This window comes from Calypte anna, chromosome 9 (genome assembly GCF_003957555.1).
Source record: "Calypte anna isolate BGI_N300 chromosome 9, bCalAnn1_v1.p, whole genome shotgun sequence".
Lineage (NCBI taxonomy): Eukaryota > Metazoa > Chordata > Aves > Apodiformes > Trochilidae > Calypte > Calypte anna.
In genome coordinates this window covers 21,525,728-21,539,428 of record NC_044255.1, presented here as the reverse complement: position 1 = coordinate 21,539,428, position 13,701 = coordinate 21,525,728, and the positions used below count along the sequence as shown (strand labels likewise).

The following is a 13,701-nucleotide window of genomic DNA, read 5'->3' as shown; positions in this document are numbered from 1 at the left end:
AACAAAAAGCACATGACAGCTTCATTTCCTATGCTAAAAAAAAAAAAAACAAAACAACAAAATTATTCTTTTGCATTTGCTCAGACTAATGTAATTTTAAAGGTTTTTTCTCTCTTAATTCCCAAAACTCATCACAGTGCCTCGGGAAAAGGCAGAACAGCCCTTCTACTGTTTAAAGTCAAACAGATTTTTCTCCAGAGAAGTCTGACACAAGGTAGGTCCGAATCTCGGAGGATTTTCCTTGCCGGGTGGCACAGGGCCCGTCCCCTTCGGGTGGCCCCGGCAGCAGAGCACATACCCGTGTCCTCCAGGAGGTGGCCGTATAGCCTAATCGTTCCTTTCTGCACAACAGGTCTTCACCCACCAAGACGGGCTAAATATCGAAAAATAAGATGCAAACCCTCGGATTTGTTTTCTGGTTTTCGCCTTGTCCTAAAAACTGCTCCAGGGGAGCAGTGAGGAAGGCTGCTGGGCTGGGCCAGCTCGTCCCACTGCCCTGCTGCTCATCCCTCTCCAGATGCCAAAAGTTTGGGCAAAAGACACTGGGCACAAGGTTTCTGTGCCCCAGCCCCTAAGTTCTGAAAATTTCCCCCATAAAAGCCAGGAGAAGGAATTTATGGGTAGCCCATGTTGTACCTCCCTCCTCTTCTCCACCACCCTGGTCAAAACACCACTGGGTGTGCCTGGGATTCCCATTTTCACTCCTTGCTGAGGGGACTTTGAACTCCACTGAACATTCTGAAAGGTGCAAGGGGCCAAGGAAGCTGTGGCAGGGTCTGGAGCATGTCTGCTCATGAAGCCAGATGAACACCTGGGACCAGAATCTCCCCTGGAGCTGATGCCACCCATGGGTGCTGAAGGACATGGGGCTGCTGTGAGAGCTGGGGACATGGCTGGGGCAATGAAACTCATTTGATCAAAGGCCAAAATGCATTTAAGTGAAGCCAGTTTTTAACTTCTGCAAATAAATCTGATGTCAACACTGCATCCAATGACTATTTGCTTTAAGCAAAGCTTGTTTTTCCATTTATCAAGGAAAATGTATTGAAAACTGGCTTTTTTTCTTCCAGAAGTACAACGGTCTCCACATATCTGAAAGGGAAGCTGCAGTCCTATCTGTGGAAGATAAGCCTAGCTGCTGGCTGGCTTTGGGTAGAAATAATGTGGGTGACTTGTGGCTTTGCACAGGTCACCTGAGAGAGCTCTGCAGGCCTTGCTGCAACACCACCGCCCTTCCATTTGGGGTGGGAGCAGGACCATGCTCACTCTGTGTCTTGCTGGGACCTCCATGGACTCAAACAGGCCCCTGGCAAAGCTCCTGCTCTGCTCAGGGCAGCTCTGCTCAGGTCTTGCCTTCGTGCTGCCAGGTTTTGTGTCACACTCGGGTAAACTCAGCTGTTCCTCTGAGGTCAGCAGTACATCCACACCAAAGAGCAAAGAAAAACCACAGAGAAGCCTGTTCAAGTATTTTCCCTCCTCTGCTCATGCTGCCCCATCAAAGGTATTTTGATAGACCTTTTCACCTCTCCTTGCAGAGCAAGGACACATGGATTGTGCAGGGGCATAAAGAGGGTCTTGTTCCTGACACTGTGCTGGGGAGCATCACTCCTCTTTGAGAAGCCCCAGGATGATACATCATCTTTCTTGCAGCTCTGGGACAAAGCCCTAACCCGGGTGTAAACCCTGCAGACAATTGTCCCATCTGTGCTGGTATTCCAAAAGCTCAGAGATGATGAAGCCACCCATCAGAAACTACCTGGCCAGACTCTCTGCACCTCATCAGGGAGATGAAATGGAATATTGAGAAAAACTCCCTGTTTGGTGTTTCTTTATTTTGCAACTCAGAACAAACACCTCCAAACCCAGGTTTGAGTGACAGATTTCTAGCACTGGCATTTGATATCATTATTATGATTACCTTTTTTGTTGTTATTATTATTAAGCTTACAACTACAATTATTAGTAAAAATATTTTTTAAAATTTCTGTATTTACAATAACAGTTTATATACCAGATTATGTCCTAGTGAGAAACTAAAATAAAATATATTGAACTGGAAACCAAAACGATCATGCAGGTAAGTAAATTCTGATTTTAATTGCCATCCTTGTTCCTTCACTTGAAAGGCTTTTTTCTCACTCTTTCCAGCTAAAACCTCCTGGGATTATCCTTTCTCAGAAAAAACAAGAAGTTAACTGTGACCCGTGGAAATGAACCACGTTACTCGAGTTTTTAGGCAGCAGCAGCCTCTCCAGGGCAGAGACGTGGGGGTCTTCCAAGCCCCCAGATGGGAAAACTCATAAATTACCCCCCCAGCCCCCAGGTCTCCTCCTGACTGCCCTTGCTTTGTAACAACAGCAACCTCTATCACTAGCAGAATTTTCTATTAGGAAACAGTAGTGCAGAATAAATGAACTTTTCAATTGCAGAGCTTGAAGATTTCTTGGCTGCAGCCCCAAATGCCACTGTAATCAAAGAAAAGTTTTAATTTTCTGACTTTCACCCCTTCAGCCTCCCAATCTCTTTTTCATTCCCTGACCTTTTCAGGTTAACCTGCACTCCTGCTGCACAAGCACACACCAGTCTGCCTCCTGAAATTTAGGAAGAGCTGCTGCGTGGTAGAGAAACAACCAGAGAAGGGGGTGAAAAAAAATAACAGCAAAGTCCAGATGCGCCTTTCACATGCCCTGGGATCAGCCGTGTGTGACTGCAGTTTATATAGGAAGAGCAAAATCGGATCCAGATCTGGAAACACTTTCAAAGTTCAGGGGGTCTGAGGTGGGGAGAAGCTGGGGGAGGCCTAACTCATCAGTCCTCTGTGCCTGCCTACACCACAGGTCATATATTTATGCTACTGAGCAGAAATAAAAGCTCCCAAACTGCAAAGCTGTAAAGGGAACAGGGAGGGGGGGGAAAAGAAAAAAAAAAAAAAAAGGAACACACACAATTTACTTTTAAATGGATGAATAAGGCCTCATTGTTATGAATCCCAGTTTACTTTTCCTGGTCAGGCACTTGAAATTTTATTTATGCTTAATAGACTGCATTTGGCATGTGTAAAGATGACAGAAGCGTGAATTATGAACGACCTTCAGCCTATTCAGGAAGTTGTAATAATTGAAATAATAGCTAAAACTCACTCCCTGGGAGCTTGGGCTGGGGCTGTGCTCTCGGCCACTGCCGCCCGTTCTTTGAAGTGCCCCAGGCACCCATCCCACCCCCCCCGGGAGATCCTCACCCTCCTCCTGAGCCCCCTGCCCACTCCTATCCAGCGTGTCCTCCAGCCCCCAGGAAGGTTTAACCAAAGGGTGACAGTTTGGGGAGAAAAGGTGACACTTCAAGCAGCTGCTCTGCGTGGATCTGCTGTGCTGTGTCCCACAGAGGATTTAGGTTCCATCACATCCCACTGAACCCTTCGGCCCACTGTATCTGAGAGCTTTGGGGGACACTGCACGTGCCCAGTGCTGGCTGGGAAATTCAGATTTTAAGGCAGAATAGAGATGCTGCTCAGAGCTGGTGCTGGTTGGACTCTGACCCAACCAGGCAATACATTGAGCTTACACCTAGTGCCATGGGAGAAGGCAAGGAGTGACTTCATCCTGCACCACAAGCAGGAGGACCAAGGGGAGAAACCACTGGATGGGATGGTGGGAAGGAAGGGAAGACACCAGTGATGGAATACACCCTGCTGAAGGCCTGGTAAACCTATCAGAACCCCAACATCCCATCCTGGGCCCAACAAGCTCCCAGCCTCTACACACAATGGGTACGTCTGCCCTGAGCAAGGCACCAAACCCAGCTCCCAGCTGCCTTGGAGGGCTGCAGTGGGCTGGAGAGGAACACACCCCAAAACTGGGGCAGGAAAGCAAGCACCTGATGCCAACTGGCATCAGAGCAAGAGTGGAACTTGCCTGAAAAGCAAAACAAATTAGATGTCTAAAACTAATAATTAGCATTATGGTCAAGGAGCAAGATCAAAATTTGGATTTACTACCACTAGAAAAATGAGAAGGATGAACAGATATACACAACCTAACAACAAGCAGTAATTAAACACTGGGGGAGGGGGAGAAGAAAAGAAAAATGTCCAAACAGCAAAGCTTCAACTTGAGCTTCTGTGATGAACAACTTCTGCAGCTGGAGAACTGCATGATGAAACCTGAGCCAGGTTCTTCTTGCCATACTCAGGCAAATGATAAATTGAAATGAACTGCAGGTTTTTTTCAAGGGCTAACATGGAGGAGCCCTTCCCCAGTGCTGTACTGGGCCCAAAAAAACTTTAAAAAAAAAAAAAAAATTCCACAGGAAAAACTCTGCAAGTGCCCAGGGGTAGACAGGGGTGTAGGTGGGAGCCTGGTGGGGAGGAAGGGACCTTCCCCTACACCCCGCAATATGGTGGGAGAGCACCACAGTAAAAGGACTACAAACCCTTTCCTTCCTCCTTTCCAACATGCCCTAAAACTGCCAAACCTGATCAAGCAGAAGTAGCTGGAGCAAGGACACTCCTGAAATGGCACCAGGAATCTGTGTTTTTCCACCTTCTGAGGTAAGAGGTGCCTTGGACTCCCCTGAAGTCAGGAGTGAGCTGCACGACATCCATCCACAAGGCACTCTCTGGCATCTCATGTTCTGCAGACCACCTCCCCCATGGTACTTGTGTACTCTTCCATCACAGATGAATTTTGGCCTCTGGGAAAGCCCCAGGTCCAGGTGAGGGACTACCACATCCAGTCAAGCTGCTCCAGCCCTGCTTGAGAATTGCTGACGACCACCACCATAGCATAACATTTGTGTGTCCACACCACGCAGTTTTCTTCTAACATCCCACCTTCCTCCATGAACCACACAAAGTGTCAAGTCAGCTACAGCCTTGGCCTGGCTCTGTGGACATCCATAAACCTCTGTGCCCTTTCTGGCAAGCAGATGGGTGTGATTTGACAGCACTCCTCACAAAAAAATGCAGTTTTGCTTAGAGATGATGTGCCCCACACAAATCATCGATAAAAAAAGCTCACCTGGCAGAAATGGCAACAATTAGTTGCTGGGTTTAGTTCTGAATAATTTCCTTTAGGTCACGTCAGGACAGGTCAATGCCAGAAGTGGTACCTCCACCAGGACATTAAGCTCCAGAGAGCACTGGGACATAAAAACCAGGCAGGAATGTCACCCACAGCCTCAGCTCTAACTGCACTAAGTGGAAAATCACCATCAGCACAACCCCAGCTCCACTGAAGACAGATTTTCAGAGGGAGCTGAATTAAGCTTTATTTGCTTAATAAACTCATAACTCATAGGAAGAATCACAGCAGAATAGGGCCCTGGATGAGCTCAGTGTGCATGCGCCTTGCTGACCCACAACAGCCAAAAACTTCATTTCACTCTTCTGACAACAAAGCCTCAAAACTATTCCTTAAATACACAACTTTTGCAGGTGGTTGTGTGTCTCAGGCTGCCAGAGGAGGCTCAGCCTTTCCCCTCCTTCTGTGGAGGGGGGGCAGCGGCAGCAAAACCTGAAACACGAAGCTGCGTCTGCAGATTTAAAAAAAAAAAAGTTCATAAAAAGGTGTAAGATGGGATCAGATCTGGTGAAAGCTGCAGCAGTAGCTTCACTCTGGAAAGTTTATATCACTGACATCGGGCACGTTGTTAAAGAGTAATACTACTGGGTTTTCTCCTGTTGCAATGGCATATGTTGAATATAAGGAAACAAAACACACACTGAAAAAGAACCCTGTAAACCTACTTCAGTGCACACAGCAAACTAAAAAAAAAAACCTCAGTAAACTGAACTTGAGCTACTTGGAGTTCTGCACGGATAAGCCAAAGGGAATCTTCGGGAGCTGCTTTGCTGAGGGGGAAGAGAGCTGGAAGCTCAAAGGAGTTTTGCAGCACTACGTGGCTGTCAAAGCTCTGCAAGCAATAAGTGAGATAATTTTTTATCTTTAGGAGTTTTAACGTTGACTGCTACCAACTACAGCTTTTAAAAAAAAAATTAAATTTTATAGCTTGAAGGTCACTGTGATCCCAGCTTGAAAATGTCCCTGGAACGTGCGACAGCCCCTGACACGTCACTGCTGGATTTGCAACTCCACTTTCATTAACATATATATTTAATAACAATGCTTTTGCTGGGATGACAGCCCTGCCAGAAAGCCTAAGAGGGCTAATCATTCTAAAGTCATTAAAAAGTTAAACTAAAAGACATTTAATGATAACAGAGAGGAGTCATACAAGTTAGCAGAAACTGGTATTGAATCCTAACTGACTTGGGGCTGAAAAAAAATGCATTCCAGGGCAAAACCAGTGACAAGACCCTTTGCAGCTCTGCATACACTGTAGTCTCCTTGGGGAAAGGAAAAAATGAGAGAGCCCTGTTTGTGGAATTTTATTATTCATATACATCTTGAATTACATGGGTTCAGGTTAGATTGGGTATGACAGGAGATAATAGGAAGACAGCAAAAAGAAATCCTAGCTCACCCTCTCGTTTGAAATAATAAAAAAATTAAAAAAACAACCAAAAAATGCAGCTTTTAAACCCTGCTCCAACTCCAATCAAATGAAACATGAGTTGCATCCAGCGTGCATGTTTTGACTGCATCCCACCATTATCGAGCTGTTCATCTTAGCAAGGCTCATTTATACAGTCATAAGAAAGAGCCCAGGCCTTTTGTAAAGTTGATCCTAAGTGATGAAACCTAACCTCAGCTGTGAGCCTGGGGGTGGGGTGGTATGTCTCTGAAAAAAACTCCAATAGAGAAAACAAGAAAAAAAATGTTTTTCTTTCACTCTTTTTTGTTAAATACAGAAGGTAGAGCTTAGCAAAGCGACCAGCTTACACGTCGCCCTGAGATTCCTCTAAACCCTGCCTCAAGCAGTCTGGGAATCATACCTGCCTGTCAGTCAAGCTTGAATTTAGTAGCATAAACTTGTGGGCAGCATGAGGCTGGGAGCACTGGCAGGATCTTTTACCTCCTCAGGTACAGCCCAATGTTTGCTTCTGAATTTTACAGATGAGTTGAAGCAATTAGAGGTGAACAATTACTGCTGATCGAGTGTCTGTGTCTCAGGAGCAAGCAGCAAATACTGCAGCAGGGATGCTCCCTGTGCCATGGGGCTACTGAGGTATTTCTTCTACCTGGGGGAGCTGGAGGAAACTAGGGTGTCCCCCCACCCTGCACCCAGCCCCACCTGTGGCTGCAGCTGAGCTGGGGCCTCCTGTCCCAGCCGGGGCGCATCACCTCTGCCTCCCACCTCTACCTGCAACAACCACTGATACACGTATATTTGGGCTTCACTTCTCTCCAAGCTCCTTTGTTTTTTTTAAACCCCCACTTTTTTTTTTTCCTCCCCCCATTTTTTTTCCTAGGAGCTCCAGCAGCAGAGTGACCCACAGGCAGCCCATACACAGGCACATCTGCAGACTGCATCCCGACTCGCATTTGTCACTGCTTTTACACGCACACGTTTGGCCATGTAATGTCCATTCCCCTGTTTGCCTTCCTATTATATTTTATATTACCTCTGGCAAGCTTGTGCCAGAAGAAAGCAGAAGGAGGAGCTGTTAGAAAGGCTTTTTCCCTGTAAGAGTCAAGAGCATATTTTTAGCATTAACTTTTTAGGCTCTGGTCATAAAACGCTGGAGTGCGCGTACGATTTTGTGGGTAAATGTGCAGCGTTTCCAGAGGGCCAAATGAACAAAAATCTCTTGCTGACAGCACCTCCCTCACAACATGCTACTTGAAATGCAACCAATTCCTAATTTACAAATCTCGGCAACAATAAACTATTAATCTATGGAATTATGAACAGCATGATATGGTGCAAAATAAATAACGAGTCTCTAGTGAATGAAAGAAATTATTGGCAGCAGTACAGCCACCATTACCAAATCTCAGAAATGTAAACACACACACAAAAAAAAAAAAAAAAGAAAAAAAGAAAAAAGAAAGAGAAAAAAAGAAAAACGAAAAGAAAAGAGAAAGTTACAAGCACCATAACTTTCCTTCCCAAAACATGGGTACATGTCTGCAGCACAGAGGTGGATGCTGATGTTTCAGGCTGCCATGGATTTTCAGTTGCAGCTCACCAGTACCCATGCAAAGACAGTAAAAGCTGCTTTGACAAATGCATGTGATCCCACTTCTAATCTCTCCTATTATGCCAGCTCTTATTAAACATAAAATGTTTGAATTTGCTGTTTCAATTAATCTACACAGCTTCCTTTTCGCGTTGCTGTTCCATAAATCCTTTGCAATGAGAGATCATTTTTCAGGGGAAAGCATATTTTAACTTGGAAACTGTATTTTGTGTTTACTAATAATCTTTATGGTTTCTTTAGTTAAACCAGCTGCTATATAAAAAATAAATTATATCTCGGTCGGCTGGCTTATTCTGCACTATGCCTGCCCAAGGCTGAACTGAAAAAAGTTGAAACTTTTAAACAATCTGCTTTCATAGTTTCTGAAAGAGTTAATTAAACTGGCTCTAATCAACTATCTTGCATGAGTGAAATACAGAACACTGTGCTGGAAATAGCAGGCTGCCTCACATTCATATCCTATATGTAAGGAATTTGATTAGTAAGAATGATTTCTAATTGAAGCTTTGTGTCTCATTGTGATTCTTTTTTTCAATACTGTCAAGGCAATTAAATCAGCTAAAGATAATCTTTAACATTCACCTGATGCAGTTAATTAAGTGGTGAAAAATGAAACACTGATTAAATGAATCAAATCCTATGCTGAAGGTAGTGAAGTTTAAATTGGCAACGAGAATTTACAATCGGTTGTTGCTTTGCTCTTTCAGATATTTTACTTTAAAGAAGTATGACATTCTTAACCTAACTTCACCCAGTAAAATACTTCATAATGGCTTGCACCATCCACAAACTAAAGCAAACCCTGGTTTAAGAAACACCTAATAACTCATCAGCCTAATGGAAAACAAAATGCGTCACCGTGTTCTTCCTCTACCTATCCCAACCTTTTTTCCAACAATCAATGATAATCAACAGTTCAGCCCAACAAAGAGTGGATTTAAGCACAATAAAGGAAAAATAAAACCACTCAAGATCCTGGCTCAGCATACAAGTATCACCAGCTCCAGCAAAGTGTATGGGAAGGCATCATAATATTCATGTATGTGTGTGTGTATTCAAAGCCAAAGCCCAATCCATGCAACTACATTAGCAGCATTATCAGTTTTTTGTCTCCCCCTCCACTTTTTCTGTTAGTTTTGTGTTACAGCTTCTGATCAACTCAACAGTTTAATGTGGCAATCCAAAGGGACTGGACCAAGAGCCAGAAAAAGCTGCTAATTCAAAAATCAGCAAATACTGGCTTTGTATTCCTAAGAAAGAAGTCCCAATTTTTATCAGGTATAAGTTAAAAATAAATAAATAAATGATGAATCGTGAATTAAAAAACAATGGGGAAAAAATGAAAATTTCTAATATTTATAGCCCATAATCAAAATTATTCTATTCTGCCTTTCACATCTCTGCTTTATCTTTTGCTATAACAGCAAACAGGCCAAAACCTGTCGAGAATTGCTATCACTATTTTTCCATTGACACTTTAAAGTTCCTTAAAAAAATAAATCCAGAAAATGAACACACCACATACCTGATCACTTATCTGACATGCAACAAGGTTGTGCTGATTGTAGCATCCAGCGAACTTGATATATTTGAGCCAGTTTCCTACATCTGGTTGACTGGCATCTATGCAGAACTTCACATTGCAAAACTCATCCAAGATCTAAAAGAAAGAATAGGAGAGAGTAAATATTTCTGTCACTGTCTGGGCATACTAATCAAAAGATAAATCACAGGTAAACAAAAAAGAGGAGAATAATAATGATAATAATACAGGAATGCTGTTTCAGAAATAAACTCCTCTTATGAGAAATAATTTTTAAGAATGGTAAGGATACATACATGTTAATAAAAGCACAATACACATACTGTAAAATGTCTTGACAAATATTTACGTGTAACTGTTATGTTGTCTAAAGATTTCCAAAAAATCTTATATTAATTTAAGAAGGATGTGATTTTTTGGCATTCATCAGTGACTACATTTAAAATTATTATTTTAAGCAAATATGATTCTGCCAGGGAATATAACAAAAACTATTAAAATAGCTGGTGTTGGCTTCATTTGAGGTTTGTGTTTTGTTTCAGGATTTACATCGTTTGCAGCACCCACTTAGCCTTTTTGTATTTGCTGCTCTGAACCAAACTTTATTTGTTAGGCAAGAGGTATTTATCTTCTTTTAGTATTACGCTTCCCAACCAGCCCTTCAGTGCAGCACTTAAATCATTCCCCTTAATTGATGCAAATAATAGAACTCCCTACGCCAAACTAAAGAAAATAAATGAAAAACAATGTAAACACTCATGCAAAACATGGCAGTATTCAATACATACCAATAAATGGTTCCAATTATGCAGACAATAAACAAATATAATGAGATCGCTTGTGGACAAGCTAAAGAGGATGTTCTATTCTAATATTATGACAAATTACTAATCATTACAGACGACTGAATATCATTATTTCTTAGCAAGTTTTACCACCGGCCTATCCGAAACTTTCCCCAGCATCCCAGGGAGCTCAACGCTACATTTGTAACTTTAGCGGCTGGGCACCGGCAGCAAACCACCGGATTTTATTGGAAACAAACTTAAAACACACACCCCAAACGAATATAAATGGGAGAGGGAGGTTATTTCCCCGATAGGAAGCGTTTATACCCCCGTCCAGCCCCAGAACACTTTCAGCCCCCGGGAGGTTCGGCCGGGAGCCCCGGGGCTGTGGGGCACCCAGGGAAGCTTCCTACCGAGGGCGCCCAACATCGCCCCAGCCCGCTCACCTTCCGTAATCACCCCAGCCCTGCCGAAACCTCCTCTCCCCGACGAGGGAGCCGGGCCCAGCTCAGGAACGGCGGGGGCTGCCCGGGTCACCGCCCCCCAACCCCACCGCCCCCCCGGGGGGCGGGATCGGGCCCATTCCGGGTGTGTATGGGGGGGGCGAGCCTGCCCGCCCCGGCTGCGAGCATTGCCCCGGGACAGCCGGCTGCCTCCTCTCCTCGCCTACACCTTTTACCACCCCCCCGAAAAAGAAAGGGGAATAAAGCTAACCCCAAACCCTACCCCCCAGCCACCCCAAATCCCGGAGGGGCCCAGCACAAGGCCGGTTCCCTCCCCCACGGCCGCGCACGCTGCCCCGCCGCCCGCACCTCTCGTGGCTTTTTCGGAAGGGGGAATTTGATTTTTCAAAGCAAACCCCGGCCCTGCCCCGAGAAAAAGAGACGGGGGGTTGGTGGTGGAGGACTTCATCCCCCACCCCCTGGGGAGGTGGCAGAGGGTCTGCCCGGGAGCAAGCGGCACGGCGGGCACCGACGGGGCATCGCGGCCCCGTCCCGCGGGGCTATAGGCAGCCACGCTCGCTGTTCTTACCTTGTGTCGCCGGGAGCCTGCGGGGGCAGGGACGGGGCGGGGGGGAGGGAGGGAGGGGGGGGAAAGAGAGGAAAAAAAATATCCTTCAGGCGGCTGGAAGCAACATCTTGGAGTCAAAGGCGGGCGGAGGCCGCGGCCGTCGGGGTCCGGGGTTGCGCGGGCGCGGAGCGCTCCACCATTTGTCAGGGGGCGGCGGGGGCGCGGGGAGCCGGGTGGGGAGGGGGCGCTGGCGGCCCCGGAGGGCTCAGCAGCTGCGGGGCTCGGAAGGTTTCTGCCGGCTTGCCATCACCCTTCCCCTTTCGGTCCCTCCTGGTCTTATCGGCTGGCTTGGTGCGTGTGTGTGCAAAGAAAGTTATCGGGAGAACGGGGAAGGAAAAAAAAGAAACCAACCAAAAGCAACCTAACAACAAAACAAAACAAAACCAAACAAAAAACCCAAACCAAACCAAAAAAAAGCACTAAAAAACTCCCAATCAACCCAAACCCCACAGTTTAAGGGGGGAAAAAAACCCCAAAACAAAAAACAACAAAACCCCAGCGCACACTGCTCAACAAAACAAACTTCTTTCACTTCTCCGCCGGGGATGGGAGAAAAGTGTGCGTGGGCGGGCGGCTCTCCCCCTCCCCACCCCCGCAGCCTGCCCCCGGCGCTTCTTCCCCGCCGCACCCCCGGGGCAGCGCCCGGCCCGGCCCTGCCCGCCCCCCCCCCCCCCCCTCCCCGCCCACCCCGTCGGGTCCTGCCAGCTCGCCGCTCCCCTTTCGGGCACTGTCTCTTTAAAGCGGGACAGCCCCGGCCGCGCCGCCGGCCGCCCCCCCCTCCACCTCTCCCGTCCACCCCCCCTCCCCGTCCCGGGCGGCGGCGGCGGCGGCGGCGAAGCTCCCGGCGCGCTTAAAGCGACAGTGGCCCCGCGGCCGGGGGTCACCGCCAGGTCGCCGAGCAGTGGCCCCGCCGCGGGGGCTCACAGGCAACCCCCCCCCTTCCTCCTCCCGGGGCCGGCGGGGGGCTGCCGTGGCGGTGCGGGCTGCCTCGGGCCCTCGCCGCTCGCCTCTATTTATTCGCCCGCCGCCGCCGCTCGCCCCCCGCTCGCCCCCTCAGCGGGATGGCGGCGAGCGGGAAGCCGGGGCTGCGCTCGCCCCGACGGCTTCTCCCGGCGCTTCAGCAGGCAGCGAGCCCGGTTCCTCAGCCGAGTTACCCTCGTCATCGCCGTCACCGTGGTTATTGATAATAATTTTTAATGAAATGCAACTTTTTTTTTTTTTCTTCCAAATTTTTTTTTTTTTTTAAATTTTGCCCAGCCAATTTCCCGACGACCCCGATTGGTACCGCGGAGCCACCGTTTAGCGGCGCTTCCCAAACGAATTTTTAATTTATTTATTTTTTTAAAACATATTTTTCCTTTCTTTACTCGGTAACGAATGCCACGAAGGGAGCCGGCGGGAGGCTGTGCTCTGCCCGCCAGCAGCGACCGAGCCCGGGCCCGCTCCCACCCACGGGGCAGCCGCAACCCCCGGGACTCCCCCCGCCTTCTCCAAACAGCCCCGAAATCCCACCGCCAGGCAAAGCCGCAAAGTTTGGCACCGTCCGGGCTAAACTCCGACAAGATCCACGGCTATGTGTATAATTTGGGGAAGAGAGCAAGGAAAAAAAAAAAAAAAGATTGAACAGTATCTTTTATTGCACGATCCAAAAGTGCCACCTTTTTTTTTTTTTAAAGTGCAAATATATTTCTTAGACTAAAAGTCGACTTTTCTTCCCCGGGGGCCGGTGAGGGGGCCGGGGAAGGAGGACAGGGGGAGGGCGAGAAGCCGGGTGACAAGGGATGACGATTAATTCGTCTCAGCGGCCTGTTATCTGTGACATTGAACTGTTATTTCAGATAATAGCCATTGTTCGAGGCGGGGAGGGGAGAGAGAAGGGGGGGACGACAACAAACCAACAAAAACAACCCGCACGCAGTGGTGGTAGGTAGGACCGGAAAAAAAAAAAAACAAATAATAATAATAATAATAATAATAAAGAATAAATCCTTCGCCAATTACCTCAAAAAACCTCGTGGGAGATTTCCCATCGCAGCCGGGCCTGAGAACCGTGCTGCCCGGCCGCTTTGCCGGACCATTGATTTCCTGCCCTCCCTCCGCTCCCCTCATTGTTGGAGCTTTTTTTTTCCCCCTCCTTATTATTATTTTTTCTCTCTCTCTCTTTTTTTTTTTCTTTCTTTCTTTTTTTTTTTTTTTTT

The 13,701-nt window shown here is 46.9% G+C and overlaps 1 protein-coding gene across 6 annotated transcripts in view; it reads right to left on the bottom strand.

Annotated features, from left to right (window-relative positions):
* The window catches only part of MECOM (MDS1 and EVI1 complex locus), a 136,585-nt gene that overhangs the window by 34,094 nt on the left and 88,790 nt on the right, over positions 1-13,701 (bottom strand). For 4 of the 6 annotated variants that reach the window (XM_030456175.1, XM_030456174.1, XM_030456176.1 and 1 more), the window contains exon 1: positions 9,627-9,734. The gene's annotated coding sequence lies outside the window, so the exon portion shown is untranslated. Of the gene's footprint in view, positions 1-9,626; positions 9,762-11,464; positions 11,672-13,701 lie in introns of those variants that run through there. The other 2 variants (XM_030456177.1, XM_030456178.1) reach the window with 2 other exon arrangements.